The sequence below is a fragment of the Apis cerana genome, linkage group LG4 (assembly GCF_029169275.1).
Source record: "Apis cerana isolate GH-2021 linkage group LG4, AcerK_1.0, whole genome shotgun sequence".
NCBI classification, from domain to species: Eukaryota; Metazoa; Arthropoda; class Insecta; order Hymenoptera; family Apidae; genus Apis; species Apis cerana.
The window spans coordinates 6,264,790-6,282,960 of NC_083855.1; the positions used below are offsets into that span (position 1 = coordinate 6,264,790).

The window sequence follows — 18,171 nt, forward strand, 5'->3', positions numbered from 1 at the left end:
TCTAGCATTCTGCTGGTTCACATGAGAAATTAACTGGCAATGGTTCGCGGCTACAGCGAACAGTGCAATTCGTTCGGTGCAATTTACGAGCTGACAGTAACAAGGGGCGACTTGTTCGGCTGACTATCGCATGATTCTTGAATGGTAATCGGTTGACAGAGGCGTAAATTTTGACAGACATTAAGTCGATTCTGCCTCCTTTGGATCCCGAATAATAGCGAATATAACCGATTTATCGAAGCAAATCAAATCACGATCCAAATTTTATTTCGCTTTCTTTTCTAAAAAAATTTTCAACGATAGAAAATCGAAGAAACTCTTAAGCCGATTATTTTATTATTACTTCGTTGCCAAATACTGGATTTCACTGGATCGATTTAGACCAACTTTCTTAAAAACTCCTTAATGCTCCTGAAACAGAGCACCCAAGGGTGAATTTAGTCACCCAAGAACTCTCTCGACTGTCACAACCATAAATTCTAGCTCAGAGGTGACGCATCGCAGGAAAACTTTGACTCTAACCAAATGTCTCTCCTTGTATAAATTTCCCTCAAAGTCTTCTAATTTCATCGGGGACGTAAAATATATCCTACAATTTCTTTTAACCACTTTTATTTAAGCCCACAATTTTAATCCTACATTTCTCTCTTAATACATAATCCTCCTTTACGATCGTGTAAAAACCTCATCATCGATTAAATCTCTGTTAATATTAATTTCAACATGTTTCCATTTACAATCCTCCTCTTCTTTCTTTTTCCTTCAAACCTTTTCTTAAAAAAACTTCTCAATAATCCATTCGATACGATCCACCATCGTGGATCAGTTTCCAAACTTCTTCGCGGATTTCTCGTAGTCGTAAAATGATTTCGAGCGAGCTTCTTCCCCTCTCGAGATCGAGAAACCGCGTGATCAACGATTTCCTGGGAGGGAAAGAGGTGAATATCAGGAAAGAGTCCCAAATGCCTGGGATAAATTATTGTCTCGGCGCATAACGTCGGTTTAGCGATGGGTAATAGTGAGTTACGCGCCGTTTACGTCCCGTAAACCTTGGCAGAACTCGGCATTCGTCGCGTCGCGGTGCCGGCATGTGGCGGCCCGTTTCATTTGCCGCCGATAAAAACCGCCCTTATCCTCGGCGAACCGCTATCGTGATCATCGTTCTCGCGTTATTTACGCTGCTTTTACCTCTACTCGAGGGGGGGGGGAAAAAAAAGAAAATTCTCGTTCCTTTCGTTTCTTCCTTGGAAAATGGATGCATCGAGGATTCTTGAAGATCAGATTCACATTACGTCCATCTATATTTCGCGATATCTATATACACGTTATTATAGAGATTTAATTATTTATAGAGATTATTATATAGAGGTATTAGATACACGTTATTATAGAGATTTAATTAAAAGAAGAAATTAAAAATTCGCGATTCCTCTTCGAGAGATTCCTCGGAAGACAATTGTCTCGGAAGACAAATCTTGTTTCATCACGCAGTCGGACGAGAAGACAGCTGTCGTTCGAATTTTATGCCGGCGCAAACGTGGCCGCATTGGCGTGGGCGTGCGTTCCATCCCGGGGAAACGAAACGTGGGAACGGATACCCGCGTCGGCGACACTGCGCAGACGATCGACTGACGATGATTTACGACACGCGTGCCTTCGCGTCCGCCATTTCGGTACCATCGCATACCCGTTCAATCAGAGTTATGCAGATTTATCAATCGAGTCGATGCTTTAACCGGACATGGAATAAATCTGTGTAACAATCTTACGGATCCTCGTCGAATAGATCGGAAGAAAAAGAGGCCACATTCAATTGTTGAACGATTCTTGGAGTTTTGAGCAGTAGCAAATTTGCGGGTGGAACAGGGATGAGATTGTGGGCTGTAGACTTTACAATCTTATGGATACTTGGTATGGAAGTGGCAAGAGATTGATAAGTCTGCGTTTTCTGTTTTCTTTTTTTTCCGTTTTAGGATTGTTGTCGAGTCTGGGAATGGGGTCGAGCGATTGAAATGTTAATAACAGGTCGTAAAATATTTGTCGAAGAGTTGAAATTTCTAAAAAAAAACATTTACGACTTTTGAAGTCGTAAAAATTTGCATGCAACTATGAAAATTTGTATAATTTTAGATTTTTCTTTCAGGAAAGTGCTGCTTGTTTAAATCTTTCTCGCAGCTCAAAGTAATGGCAGTTTGAATTTATAAGTAACATAAAAAAAAAGATATTAATTTCGATCGGTAAAAAGTTTGCTTTTCAAATAAGCGTAATACAACAACTCGATCCAGGAAATCCAAGAAACGGATTCGATGAGAAACGGAGAAATCGAGAAATATCGTTTCGTTCCGGCGACGAATTAAAAGCACGTGCGAATCGATGCAGAGTGTTCGGTCGATTGATTAATTATTTCCATTATTTGGTGCTCGTTTCGGGCACAAACTGTTTTCCTCCGATGATAAATACTTCCGATTAGGCGAACATTCATTCGCGCGGTATTTAACGTGATCGGTGTTCATTACATTTTAACGAAGTTACTTTCGAAATTAATTAAGGAGCTTTGCAGAAGATTTCCACGGAGCTCGGTGAAGCCCCTGAATTATTATCTCGAAATACTAGCACGTTAAAATAATAGGCCAACGATTTACACGTGTGAGAAAAGGGAAGGGGGAGGGGAGGGGTAAAAACGCGAGGATGGACAATAATAACCATAATAATTATAACCAAACGATAATCGAACGAACAATTATGGAAATAATCGTTTTCGAGCGCTGTGAAATTCATGGGATAAATTTAATTCACGATTAATTGAATAATTGATGAAACGGTCATGATTTATTCGGATAGAAATTTTGTATTTTACCCCTGCACATTTCACTTGAGAATCCTTGAATATCACAACAAAATTGCTTGGAACGTACGAGAAATCGATTGAAGTGCAAAGCATCGTATTAACTTGGGAATAAAAGAAGAGCATTCGGAAATATCTTCGACGAATCCTTGCGACGAAAAGAAAACGCAGACTCGAAAAATCGCAAATTAATATTTAAACGTGTCCCCAATTTCAACTCTATCCTCTTACCAATCGTAAATGAAATAATTATCCAACACGACGAACAGAAGAAATTACATTCAAAAGCTCTTGTACGCGATACAAAATTACAAAACGCATTTATACATTTACTTAAAAAAAAAAAAAGAAGAAAACAAGAGAAAGAGAGAGAAAATAGGCCGCGTTAAGGTACACATAATGGGTCGGTATATTTCTAGCGTTAAAATCAAATTTCACGCAATCGGATCACGCGATTTCGGGTGGACGATTCGGTTCTTGCATTACCGATCGGGAGGACGATCGAGGAACGCAAGGTGTATGGAGCAACCCTTCCTCTCTCCCCCCTCCTCCCTCGAGTTTCGATTTGCATCGCGTATTATTCGCGTCGCCCCCAATGTAAACTGAATTGAACGGCCACGGTGGATCAGCTGCACGGGTTAAAAAACGATTGTGCACGCCGCACGCGGCCATTTTAATTCTGTCGCGCGACACGGAGAACCGACATTAACCGCAGTGTCGCGCAGCTTGCGTCCCGAGGATTCGTTCGACCGCCATAAATAATAACCGGGACCTTTATTGGCGACGATATTTCACGTGTGATCGGCCACGGTGCACGGATCGGTCATTAGACGTTCTTTCGAGCGGACATCGTGGCCAATGGTGGAGGAGACGGTGAAATTACGAAGGAGGAAGTTGTATAAATATTGACGAGGATTTTAATGGGGCGAGAGTCTTCGCGAGTCCCGCGTTTCTTTCTTTCTTTCTTTCTTTTGGATATTTTGCAAAGTTTTTTTTAAACACGTTCGACATTCGTCGCTCAAATTTTGCGCAAATGCAATTCAATGGCGATGATTGAAAATCTCGAAAGTTGTTCTATCTTTTTGTCTTGGGTGTATTTTTGAATTTTTTGAATTTTGTTGTAGATCATTATCTTTTCAACGAATTCATCGCCACGTTTGATTGAAATTAGATCAAAATATCGATTGTTTCCGTTTTTTGGATTCTCGTTTCGAATTTTTTTATCCCTTTAGAATTTTATAACCGTGGATATTAATTCTAGTTTGCGTCCTCATTTTTCAGACTCTACAAAAAGCTTATATTTCGCGGTCAGTTAGGGTCGCGGCGAACACGGAGCCATTCTGATGATTCACGGGCGTGACTCACTTTATCCCCAAGAGACTGTGGCAAGAATTCGCATAAACGGGAACATGAAGCCATTATAGCGAAAAAAAACCGGAGACGAAACAATTTTATTGCAAGAACAAAAAAAAAAAAAAAGAAATCTTTTAATTCGAAATGAATGGACTACTCGATAATTTTCGAATGGTGAAATGAGCGAGGAATAAAATATCTTTCTTCATTCGAAAATAATTTCTTCACGTGCAACTGTAGCATGCAAAAAGAATAATAAGCACCATAAATATGTAACCGAGCCTTAACATTTTTCTTAATTAACGAAAAAATTTTGAAATAAAATATCGTGTAGCTATTCCATTTTCGTGAATAAAATTTTAAATGTATAATTAGAGAGATCTGGCTTTTAAAAGAGTCGTATTTCGTACATTAAAATTATTTTGTTAACAATATTTGTTGCTAAAATTTTATTATAATCTATTCATTATTGCTATTTTTATTCTTTTTTTTTTCTAATTACTGCCATCAATTGCACGCACAATTTAACAACTCGAAATTCCCGTGAACGAATTTTACAAATCTGTCGTCGAAAGTGTCAATAATTTCGTCGATAAAAAAACAAATTATTCTTCGCAATTTTCTCGATCCGGCATTTTTTCCCGTCAAATTTTCGCCCATTTCCCATTGGTTATTAAATTTTCCGGAAATCAACGATCGATCCAGAAACGTCCAGAAACCGTCCAGCAACGTGAAATCGTCAACGTCTGCAGTGCTCGTGTCGCGGCTAACGTCACATTAAACAAATTTATCCCTAGCTTCGTCCCCTTCTGTCGTCGATAATAGGATACACGCGACTAATAAATATCGATAGCGCGGTGACCGTCCATGTTTTATTTCGAAAACAGGGAAAATGAAACGATCGTGAACGAAATGGAATTTCGTGTAAACGAGGACGAATTAATTCTCGTGAAAATTTCGAAAATGTCTCTTTCTTTTTTTTATAGAAAGAGGAAACGAATATTTTTCGTGGTTCGTTAGATAAAGCGTTCGAATTAATCAGAATTCGTAGATTGAACGAGTAATTTTCGAATTTAGTTTTGATGAGTTTGTTGGATTTTGATGAACTCGTTATGACAATTAATTTTAGAATTAAATCGGAAAAATATGGAAGTGATTATTTTAAAACGGTTATTTTTAAGTAATATATCCACTAATACAATTATTAATAATTATCTCGCGAAATTACGAATTTCTTCTTCAACAATTTCGTTGATAAAAGAATAATTATTTCGCCTTTCATCCTTCCTTCCCACTTTACCGTTATCCCACGATTGATCCAAAAAGGTGTCCCACGATTGAAAAAACCTCGACGAAAAATCCAAAGAGGCAACAGGTTCGCGGCTCAGGTATGCAATCCATACAAGAGCGGTCTCGTTACGGTTTCCCGGTGTCTCTGTCGATTCGTTTCACGCGACACCGAACGCGTGCATCGAAACGAGATGTTCCCCGTGTCGTGGGATCGTTTCAGAGGTCAAACGGGCCCACCGGTCTCATCCTCCCCCTCCTCTCGCCCGATAGAAGCCAACCGGTCGCAAATCGCGCCTCTAAAATGTACGATCGTGCGTATACCGAAGCCGGGACCCGCGACAACAAATAAGGAATGAAAAATACAGCCCTTGGCGCCCGTACAATGGCGATATTTATAAACGTTGGCCACGTTGAATCCTTCCATCCTCGATAACCTCCCATATCCCTCTCTCTCTTTCCGCCTCCCCCTTTTTCCCTTTCTTTCTTCCTCTTTCTCTCGCTTCCTCGCGCGCTTCCTCCGCTTCGATCGTCCCCTGACAAATTCCCAGACGGGAGGCACACGCCTAAAGGATCGACTTCATAAATTCTCGGCCGCGGTAAACCACGGAACGGACCACCTCCTTCGTGGATTTATTCCAGCCCCGCTGCTGGATCTTCGGGGACACGGGGACGGGGTGGACGTTAGAAATTTTTTTCGAGGGCGCATGTGTGCGTAAAATCAAGGGATACGAGGACTGGACCGCGCCTTTGATATCTCGAAGCGTGAGATCAACACTTTCGCTCGACTCGAAAGCTGTGGAAAGCGAGTCTTCGTTTCTTTCAGAGCATCAGAATAAGGCAGATGAATTGTTCGAGAATAGAAATTTCGTTTTATAAGAATATTCCTATTTCGATATCTCTTCCATGGATATCTTCTCACAGATATATTTTCACGCAAACGTAGCCGAATTCCGGGAATCTTCCGGGATAAAGTAAAAATTTTTAGAGCATTTTTTTTAACCGAACCTTGGCATCGAAGCGATAAATTTCAATTTTCACGTGATCCGAAATTTAAATGCCAAGCTGTACAGACGTTGTTACGGTACAAAAGAAATTCCAAAGGACGGAGGCGTGGCTGTCGCGCGAACAAAAACGATGCACCAGCTGCACTTTTCGAATATTACCCGAAAGCCCCACGTATGTACGTAACTTAACCGTGTGCAGTATAGTTGCCGGAAGCCCTCCAAACGAAACTTCCACGCTCCGGGGATGATATCTTTATGGTTTCCGACGATCGACCGGTGGAATCGATTTTTCGCTTCTCCGCGAAATGCTGTCGCAACAGAAAAACAGAATTAAGGCCAGGGGTTTATCGAACCCGAGTGAAATTCTTCTGATAATTTATCACTCGAAATGTTAGAGAAATATGGAGAAAATATTCTCCATCCTCTTGATACATCGTACCAAGTGCGGAATATTTAATTTTTTGAAAACTTCGCATCGCCGATCGATTGAATTATTATCAACAAACCGTAACTGAAATAAAAATAAAGAAAAAATTATTCCAAAATATTTTCAGACTTTCCGTCGACGATCGTCAACTTACCCCGCGAATAAGTTTCAAAAATTTCACGTCTCGATAATCTCGACTCCTCTGGATGACAGTATCGAAAGATCGATCGATCGATCTGGCTTCGTCCGTGACTCATCGATATTCCACAGGCCATTCGGCCAACTGGAGGTTGGAGGTTGGAGCGAATTCCCAAGGCGGAAGGGCCGCCGGCGATGCGAGAAGAGAGAGTATCATTTACATGATCCGTAAGTACGGTTGTAACGCGGAAAATTGAGAGCTGGATGGCTCTTCTATCGCGATCTACACAAGGAGTGTGGGGGGAGAGGCGGGATTCGATGCGGGACACAGGGAAATAGGGATCCTGGAAGCTGGTAAATATTGACGTTAAACCGAGCGATAATGGCGGATCTCGAAAAGAAAATCTCCTTCTTGCGGGGGAAACTGGATGGAAAAGTGAAGCTCGAGGACGAGACGAAGGAGAGGGATGAAAGCACGGTTAATAATAGAAAATAGACGCGAATATAAAGGGGTAATGCGTTTCACAAGTTGTGGATTTACGATAGAAAAAAGAAGTTTTAATTATATCGATAATCAAGTTAAATTTAAATCGTTACGATGAACTGTAAATTTTGAATTCCACAAATTATGAAAATAATAATTATATTCGAATAATTATATTGAATAAAAAATTATGAATTAATACGAGATTTAGATTGCAGATTTCCCGATTGAAGAATCATCTCTACACTTTCCAAACCACTTTTAAAACTTGGAAAAACGCGATTTTCACTTCCAATTTCACCGCCACTACCTTCCTCCTTCCTTCCTCCCGTCTAAGTAGGCACTGCTCCGTGGATTCGCGAATCGAATTTCAATCAATTTTTGAATTTTCTGAAAAACAGGCAATTTACATGCAGATGAACACACACGATCGCTCACGGGTAAAGATCCTGCTCACGGGTGTCCCAGGCCGTGCAAAACGTTTCACGATCGACTGCCACCGTAAACTCCGCGCCCGTACAAGCAAACTACCGAGGGAAACTACGATTCCTACCTCTGCCATGGTAAATTATGGAGGAGAGGCACGAGTGGCGCGAAGAATCAACGCAAACAACGGCCAAGTCGAGCGTGGCATCGGGCTTCGATGACACTTGGAAGACGAATGCTCGTCTGATTCGGCCGAATCAGACCTATTTGCGCAGCGGCAACTCGGTTTGTTTATTGACACACTCATACCGTGGAATCTCTTAATACGCGTGCCACGTAACTAGTGTTGTTATCGTTACGTGTGTCCCTATTTCCGCGTGTCTCTATGGAAATATTATTAAATTGGATACATCGTTGATGCTTTCGACGATATCAATTTTGATTTCTCAAATATAATTATATTTCGTATAATAAAGATATCGATTATTAGATTGGATCGATCTATAAGTTTCCTTTTTTATATTATACGATTTACTTTGCTCCATACGATTCGAAAGTTTCGCCGAACTTAACGTAATCCACGTTCTGTTTTCTAGGCCTTTTCTCGCCAATGGGGGATCGTGATCGCGAAATATATTTTAAAGTTCATTAAAAGCGCAATAATGAAGAAGTCTCGAGCCGATTCTCAAATAACTTCGCCCCGGTTCCGCCGTAAGAGAGATCGTTCAAACGAAACTTGGGCCCCCCTCTTCCTTCCTTCCTTCCTTCCTTCCTTCCTTCCTTTCTTCCGGCCTCCTCGTACTTTCTGCCCGTTTTTCGCCTACTCGAAACTTTGTCCGCCAAGTCTTTCGGGCTGAAATTAAAGCGGAAGTTCGAAAGAAAAAAATTGCACGCTCCGCCAAGTGGCCGTTCTCCTTTTAGGGGGATGAAAACGGTGGAGGGTGCTTCCTTTTGAAATCGAACGACTTTCCAAATCTTTGCTTTGGAAAGTTTGGTGGCAAGCTTGTTTTGCAATTTCGCATTTGCCGATTCGACAATTTTTCTTCTTCTTCTTTTTCTTGAGATAATATTCGTATTGAAAATTCGTATTTTACAATTTATCGAAATAATATCGCGACATTAATCACGATAAAATATGAAGGATCGAATTTCTTAATTTGAAAACGAGAGATGTATTTATATTTTCCAATTCTCTTTCAAAAATTGTAAGTAAGGATGGCTATTTCGAAAACTTGCGAATTGTGAAGTAGGATGGTTGTATTTTAAGAACGGAATAATATAACAGTGGAATCTCGAACGGAGATACTGTACGCAATTATTTATGCAATTACTCGAAGTCATGGAACCTTTGGGAAAGAGTCATGAATTGTTCATAAAAATACAGAAAGGCTAGTTTTACCTTGTTTTCTTAAATATTACACGCTCTGGCCGTGGATAATACCATTGCAACGTCGGTGTATTCCAACACGTCTCGTATTTAGTAATCCGAGAATCCATAAACTTCTTTTGCTATATCTCGGACCGCGATCTTTTCATTTTCTTCGATTGTTTTTACATTTTTAATAAAGTGAACATTAGAAATAGATGTCTCGAGATTTCTCGAATCTTCGCAAATTATATTAATATTCTCAAAATTTAAATCTCCTGTGAAATATTCTATTAAATTTCCTTATCCACCGATATATCGTCCATATTTTATATTTTTGCACGCGTCCAAATTCTATCATTTAAAATTTCCTCAAGAACAGTAAGTCTCGTTCTCCTTCTGAAAGAATTTAACGTGTTAATGCACCAATTCGATTATCCAGGATTCTCCTAATGAGAAACTTGAACAAGAAGGATGCACTCTTCGATTACTTTTAGATCCAATTAGGGGATCGGGAAAAGAGCTGCGTCGCGCGAAAGATTGGCGGGACTCAAGGTAAGTCGAGGGGGGTTGCAGCGTATCGATTTCGATTCATGCGCGTGCCTTCGCTCTCGCAACGCCATTAAACTTTTACGATTCAAGTTCCCACGGACGTCGAACATCCTCTCCCTTTCGACATCCAGATACGTACATAGACGTATTATACACGGTGAGGACCGGAAGCTGAAATATTCGTGGAATTAATGACGTCTCAAAGAAGAAAGATTCGATCGAATGGTTCAAAGAGGAGTACGAATCTTTTCTAATAAACTATCGACGAAAAATATTCTCCTCTTCAAAAGTAACGAGCTGCATTGATCCAAAAAATATATATATATATAATTCCAGGAAAAAGTGCAAATTATATTTCCTTTTTTTATCCAAACACGTTTAACCAACAGTTTAGAAATCGTATTAACTTGAATAATCTTAGATAACTCGTTATAATTGAGAAAGGCGACACGTTCGACGCCAGGCCGAGTAGAAACAAGGCTCGTCGTGTCGATTCGTGGTCGGACGAGGACACGGTGAGCGATGAAGCCGCGACCGGTCACGTGTTGAACGTGTTATTCGTGTCGTGGATCTTAAAACGGGCGAGGAGAGCGAGAAATTCGTGACGACGGAGGGCGCATCGAGATTCGAGAGATCGATGAACCGGGCCTTGTTAACCCTTTCGCGACCACCGGCTTCCTATTTGCTTCTATAGAATCAGTCTTTCTTTTCTGGAATGCTTAAACTCTGTCCCTTTCCCATTTCCTTCACACTCAGAAAATGTTACACTCTGTGAAATATCGCCGAGATTTCGAAAATCAGATTCACAAATCGAATGATCCTTGCGACAAAGGGGAAAATTTGTGGATGGGAAAAAATCTAAATCCCTCATCCTGTTTCTTCACGCTTCTTCCCGAGAGTTCGTCGTGGGCGTGGATTAATGATCATTAGCGTGGTTAACGAGACACACAATGCTTTTGATATAACGTGCACGCGGGAATAAAGAGGATGTTGGTGATTCGAGGCAGAGGGTTGGAGTGTATGCACGTATGCGGAGAGAGATTTGTAGAGCGCTGTATAGAATTTGATCTTTGAGATAACAATGCGGGGATGCTAACAATGGTTGACGTTAATTGTCGCGTTATTAGTTGTTAATTTATTGGCGCGTTTAATTATTGGTTATTGGTTGAATTTGATTGGCATGGACCTGGTGATCGAACAAGTCGATGTGATTTCTAGAGAAGCATGTGAGCAAATACGTTTTGCAATTGTTTTTTAATGATATTTTATCATTAAAAACAATATATTAATATTATGGTGAATAATGAGGCGTACTAGATGTATTTTGCAAAAATTTCTCGAAGAAGAAATATATTCGTAAAATCATTCATCCTCCATCATTTAAACACTTTGATCACGACTGCATAATACTAATATCAATTTCTAAAATTAAACCGACATTGGAAGAAAAAATTGTCCAAACAGAATTTCGTTTCTATTCATCTTCCACGACACAATTTGCGAATTTTCAATTTACGTAATGAAACGAAACGACAGCAGATGAAATCACGACGAAACTGGAAATAATATAACAATATTCAAAACTTGCGAAATATCGTTTCGTATGGAGGATCACGTTCGTAGTTGGTAGTAAAGCTTTAACGATTAGTCGTTAAATTTTCTCCACGATGAAAAGTTTATTTTATTCTGTCGCGTTTGTATTTATGATTCACAGGTTTAAACAGGGTTAAACTTCGAAAAAGAATGTTTCGTATTTAACCGGAGGAAATATTCGCAAGGGAATTGGCAAGAATCAGAAACTGCAAGTCTCAGAATCGCAAGGTCCTGTGGCGCAACGGATAACGCGTCTGACTACGGATCAGAAGATTCCAGGTTCGAATCCTGGCAGGATCGACGTTTCTCTTTTATTTTTCCAATCTTTTTCTTAGATTTGATGTATAGATTCTTTTTTTCTAGTTTCGTAGAATCAAAACTATTGTAGATTCTTTCAAGACGATGTAATTTATATTTATCGTTTGACAGAAAAATTCAAATTGCATTAATTGAATAAATTATATATTCATTGGATTGTTTTTTTTATAAAGGAAAGAAAAGAATATTGGTTTGTTCGTACAGAAGAAAAATTAGATTGGAATCGAAGTTAAATTTCTGTTGGGGAATGTACTGCTTAGATGTACATCTTCAAAGTTTCTTATCGAATTTTGACTCAAAAAGGAAGCGAAGGATAATTAGTATTTTTAAAAAAAAAAGGAATCGAGATATGTTTTTTTAATGTACAAGAATTATTATTCGATATCGAAAAAAAAACTTGGCCCATGGGGGGATCGAACCCACGACCTTCGCGTTATTAGCACGACGCTCTAACCTACTGAGCTAATGGGCCACGTTGAAGGAATAGGAAAAATTTTCAAATAAATATCAAATACTATCGATATCGATATTTTTTTACAATCAATAGAGAAAATTTATAATTAAAAACATTTGATTAAATTTAATATTTAAAAATCGTGCGTTTCATCACGTCTGTATATGTACAGAAAAGATGAGTTGAATAGTAATAAGTATAATTTGATGTGAATTAAAATGATCATCAATTAAATTGACATGTTCAATACACGATTCTTAATAACAAATGACGGTATCGTGATATTCAACCGTCTGAAAATAAATAATTTCCACATAATATTGATATATATTTCAGATGAAGCACCGTTAAAGATAGAATCTAAAATTAGATATCGGTAGAACTGATTTAAGTCGAACATACAGCTCTTCAATCATAATCTTATCCATGTCCTCCATCCCAATTTATAATTACGAAATCTATTTCTTCTCATACTTACCGATAATTTTAGACAAATCTGCAATTTTGTAATCAGATCGCGATATAAAATCTCATCAATAATTCATTCTTTATTATTCCTATGTTTTATTCTCGTCGACGAACAATGAAACCCTTTTTCAACAAAGACTCGCACGAGAATCGAACCTGTGACTTCTCTAATTCAAAATTTCTATAAAGAGAATTTAATTCTCTTCAGAATAATAAATCAATTTTCAAAAAAAAAAAAAAAACGAATTTTAACTCGCATACCTTAAGTCCCTAGACAGACATAGGAATATAAGAGAGTTAATTCAAACTTTCATTCGAATTGGCAATTTGACTACGATTCCTCGAGTTTCTTCTTGGCAGCAGATTTTCAACAGGAATGCATCGCGTTCTTCGCGAAACCTTCCTTCATTTCGAGAGAAGTGACAGGTGAGCGAGAACGAAAGCGGCCGTGATAGGTGCAAACCGTAGATCAAAGTTTTATTGGCGATCTCTGATCTCGCAAGGCGACCCGAAGGCGGTCTTGGAACGCCTCGAGAAACACACATTCGGTTGCATCGCCGTTATAAATCTTCGGTTTTATGTTATGCCATTTTTATGTTAAAATACGCCGCGAGATGATTGGCGACACGCCAGCGAGCGGACCGAAGCGGAACGCGCGCGTAAAGCGGAATTTTGGCATCCCAGAGCGAATCGAATCACTCTTACTCTCTTGTTAAGAGAGATGAGGAGGTGATATTTTTTTTATTTCCGTAAATACGAGAAAGGACGTAATTAGGCTTGACATTGTACTTTATCCGATTCCTTTTGGTCTTAACTCCTTGAGACAATATTTCTTTTTTCCTTGTTAAAATGAAACTTGGAATTTTGTGTCTTCTTCTCGTAGAATAGATTATCCTAGATTACTCGAATTTATTTTCCAGAGAAAAATCTTAATTCTTAACTCGGTTCATTAAGATTTTTCTTACAATTTACTTTGTATTTCCAATTATTTGAAAATTTTATGATAAAGATATTTGATTTTTCTTTTTTTTTTTAATTTCACCGAATCGTACGTAATTCTAGAGAGATTCTAGAGAGATGTTATATTTATATCGTAGTTCCAGAAATTTTTCAATAATCATATTTAAAAACTGATTACTCGTAATACAAAATTTCGAAATTAATCTCCCACGTTACGAAATATCGATAAGTTGAGGAAACTTGGCCACAATCTGTCTCAATTAACTCGCTATTACTATATCTGATCGAGCGTAACCACTTCACGTGCTCCATACATTAAACGAACAAAATTACAACGTTATAATTCCCAACACGATCGCTTCTTAAATTTAATTAATTTCCATACGATTTCAAATGTTTTGCAACGTTTTCTGTTATATAAACGAGACGAGACGTAACGAAAAATATTTTCATGCAAAAGATAAAGATATCGTTAAATTAATAACAACCAACACAATTTACAAATTTATTTTGAATAATTAGTTTGTATTTAATCGATACGGACAGTAGTAACATTGATAAATCTTGAGACTATGAACGAGATATCTTCCTACTGCTTTAATTGCTCGCCTCGAAATGTTTTTTCAAAAGAATCTAATCGGATGATTGCGGAATATTTTTTAATTCGTAATCTTATGAAATATTATGAAATAATACGAAATAGTTATTACTGAAGATTGAATATGTTATTTGTTTTGACTTGATAAATTTCTTGTTTGTGGATTAATCTTTCGAACATTTAGTTATTAAGTCTTTTTAAAAGATAATAATATAAATCTTCAATTTTTAGTTACCTTTAAAATATATTTAAATAATAAAATAAATGGTATAAAAGATACCACGTTCTATCACTTTAATAAACTACTCGAATATTTCATATTTGTCAATAACGACTATTAATCAAGAATATTTCCTCTAAAAATTGAAATACACCATTAAAATTAGAATATCACCACAGGATCTAAAACATTGCACAAATTGTACAAACGAAATAAAATTATATTCCATCTTTTAATTTCTCCAATTTCGTACTATTTCATCGCGATAACAATCCTCAAACAATTCCCTTATGAAATTTAATTCCGCGTAATTCAATTGGCCCAAAGAAGATTAGCTTCTTTCCACGCGACAATTCACCGAATTTGCTTTTTAATTCAAAAAAAAAAAAAAAAAGAAAATAAGGAGAACAGAGAAAGAGAAAGAGAGAAAGAGAGAGAGATAACTACTAAGTCGACGTAGATACAAATCTTCAATTATCGCAAATGACGATGCGCGGATTAAACGTCCCACGGGAAAGGAATACGCGAAATAATTCCCTCCTCGAAGAGCTTAAAGTTTATTTGCGTAGCCGTGACACGAGCACGCTGCTGCTACGAGCATAACGTGTACACTGAAATAAGAGACTCCACTTAAGCGACAGATTTATGCGAGCAGATATACGCGTTTCTTCACAAAAGAACCAGTTTTCTTTTTCTTCTTCTTCTTCCTCTTTTTTTTCTTTTTTTATTATCTCTTTGCACGACAAGCCGCTTCTCCGTGAATTACGATCCCCGTTTTAGTTTATAATTTCACTGTTTCACACGGCGTATATAGATCCGTGATAAGTTACGAAAAAATGTATAATCGTAATCTCTTCGATAAAAGTGGAAATTTTATTCGTTTAATTTTCGTGTTATAAAACTTTGGAATCTTAAAATTTGATGCTATTGGTTTCAGGAATTATTGCAAAAAATATTCGATCGCGATTCCTTTCGTCTATCCACGCGAAACATTCTGAAATATTCGACGTCGATCGATCATACTCTCTCATTTCTATTTCAACCCATTCTCGTGCCTCGCGAAAATAGAAGATATTCCGAGAAGAAGGAGAAGAAAAAGAAAATCCAATTACAATCCTCGTATCGTTTTCAATCTTCATCGAGCTTGAACGACAATCGCCATTGATTAATCAATCACAATCATCCAAACACACATTCTAATTATAATCTCTCCAAAGCATAAGAGCGTCGTCTTCCATGAAAATCACTCACCAATATTGCAACGTTAAATTAAACCCCTTTCACAATTTTATCAACAACCGCAATACTCGAATCCTCCTCGCCATTTACGCGCCGGCCCCCTTCGAGTCGTCCTAACGAAGCTCCTCTCCCTTCCTCCCCTTTCCAACTCTCCTTCCTTCCAAAGATTCCGCAAAAAAAAAAAAAAAATCACGCGTCACGATACACCAGAAGGAGAGAGAAGCAAAGAGGAGTGAAAGGAACGAAGGGGGACTCTCTCACGCGAAGCCCACTTAGAGGCTGATATTAGCATATAAACTAGAAAATGTTTTATCGCGCCTCCGCGAGAGAGGCTCTTTCCGCCGCGAAATATTTATTGGCCCTTAACGATCATTAGGGAAGGTCGAAAACAAATGGACACACTCGGCCGTGCCGCGATCCCCTTTGATACAAACGTTCCTTCCCCCCTTCTCGTTACAACACGGGGGACAGGTGCGCTCTCCTGCGCTACCCATCTCCTTATTAGCTATTCCGATATATCCTCTTACTTCTTCAACTTCTTTTCCCTCTCTCTCGTTTTTTTTATACCAAACTCCCTCTTGTTTTCTCTTTCTCGTTCGTTCACCTAGCCGCGATTTTTACGATTATCCTTCTTCTCCAAGTGAGTTTGGTGAGATCAGGGTTCACAGAAGCGAGAAAAATGTTTACAGGAAATTATTGAATCATTATTTTGCTCTAAAAATTATACCTGATCGAATCTCGACCCATTCGAACTCGGCAATGTTCCTTAAATTTTCGTAAAAAGCATCGGAGAGCTGCAGTTAAAACGATACGAGGTAAACATTGCGAGGGTCAAGCATTCCATAAAATTTAGTATAACCAAAGGGGTTGGCGGCTTCAGAATCGTTTAGAAACTGTACTTCGTTTTCATGGCTTGATAAGAGCCAGTCTGGAGAATTCCACAAGTTTCCGCGGAAGTCTTTACGTGTTCGAGATAATGGAACGAGCGAAACTCCTTTCGAATAGTATCAAGACATGCGTCTAACAAGTGGCAAACGATCGTGTGCAGCTATTTGGTTACTGTTACTGCAATCAAATCTTTTACTCGTTTAAAAAGTAACGAGGACTGATCTTATCATCTTGGGAATGGCAACTATTCCATCTCTGGTATTAATTTTAATTGAGATAACGGAAAGAAGGTTGGTTTTATATGAAAAATTGAAACATTGCTTGTTTGATGGCTCGATATTTTTGAGCGACGATCGTTTGATATTCCATCGATACCCGCGAAGGATATTTTGAATTAAATTTATCCGGTAATCATTGGTTATCGAACTTTTAAATTGATCTTGGACGAGGTCTTGGATGAAGTTTGATGGAATAAATAATCTCACGACTTTGAGGGGAGTATACTTAAATAAACTTGCGATCTTGCGTTTAATTTATGTAACGTTATATAAAAATTATTTTATTATAAGTCTTCTCTTAGAAGAATCTTCCTTATCTTATCCAGTCTCACCATCCTTATTCCTAAACCATCCCAAGACAACACAGAGTAACAATGACAAATCTACTCCCAAGTTCCCAAAACTCCCCTCTTCAAGATCCGACCATCGATCTTTATAAAGAGACATCAATCCCAATTTATCTTGATCCTTTCTCTAAAACCCAAATATATCCTCTGACGAATTCAGAAACTAGATCTACTTGCACAAAATATACCGAAATGCAGATAAATTTTTTCGATCGGTTCCCTCCGAATCACCGTTCCAAGGATCCACGCATCATGGTCACCCAAGATTCCATCATCCAGACCATCACGCACCAAAAAATCGAAATCAAAGGAGAGAGAGATGGAGAGAGAGAAAGAAAGAGAGACCATAACTTTTAATTACGAGATCTCCGATGCACCAACTTCCTCCGTCAAACATCACCCCCGTATTCAGATCCGAAGGGATGCGGCCGAGGGGCGGCCTAACTTTCTAGACATTTTCTGCGCCCAAGTTGGCATCCGTGGCCCCGTCGAACTTCGATTAAATCGGGGAATCGAGTCGAAATCGAGGCGAGACGGATCGGAGAGACGGCCGTAATTGGCCCTCCTCGACTCTCTTCTTGTCGTTCCTCTCTCGATCGCCTCTCTCTCTCTCTCTTTCTCTCTTTCTCTCTCTTACTCTCGGCCGGTCGTTAATCTTTTCCAAGATATACTTGATCATTGCACGCCTCACTACGTCTTCGTTTACGTCCGAGGTGGATCGAGTGCCGACAATTTCCCGTTTCCACTCTGCCATTTCTGCGTTCCGCGCGCCCTTAAGGAGCGAAGAATGGCCGGAGGAGGAGAGAGGCCGATTGTGTTCCCCTCTCGTTCCACGTTGGAAGGCAGAGAGGATTAGCGATCTATCCTCGAGTGTATAGCCGCGGATTGGAAATCTGGACTTTCAAACGACCAAGCTTCGCGTA

The 18,171-nt window shown here is 38.8% G+C and overlaps 1 protein-coding gene, 1 long non-coding RNA gene and 2 other non-coding genes across 4 annotated transcripts in view; 1 reads left to right on the plus strand and 3 right to left on the minus strand.

The window, feature by feature from the left end:
* Positions 1–18,171, minus strand: part of LOC107994632 (mannosyl-oligosaccharide 1,2-alpha-mannosidase IA) — a 467,472-nt gene that overhangs the window by 310,097 nt on the left and 139,204 nt on the right. The gene's annotated exons all lie outside the window — the stretch shown is intronic.
* Positions 1,945–14,524, minus strand: LOC133666009 (uncharacterized). Its single transcript, XR_009829512.1, has 2 exons — positions 8,095–14,524; positions 1,945–7,931 (listed from the first exon to the last, which is right to left on the minus strand). It is a non-coding gene; the product is annotated as an uncharacterized LOC133666009 (long non-coding RNA).
* Positions 11,706–11,778, plus strand: Trnar-acg (transfer RNA arginine (anticodon ACG)). The gene has a single exon. It is a non-coding gene; the product is annotated as a tRNA-Arg (tRNA).
* Trnai-aau (transfer RNA isoleucine (anticodon AAU)) lies at positions 12,195–12,268 on the minus strand. Its single transcript has one exon. It is a non-coding gene; the product is annotated as a tRNA-Ile (tRNA).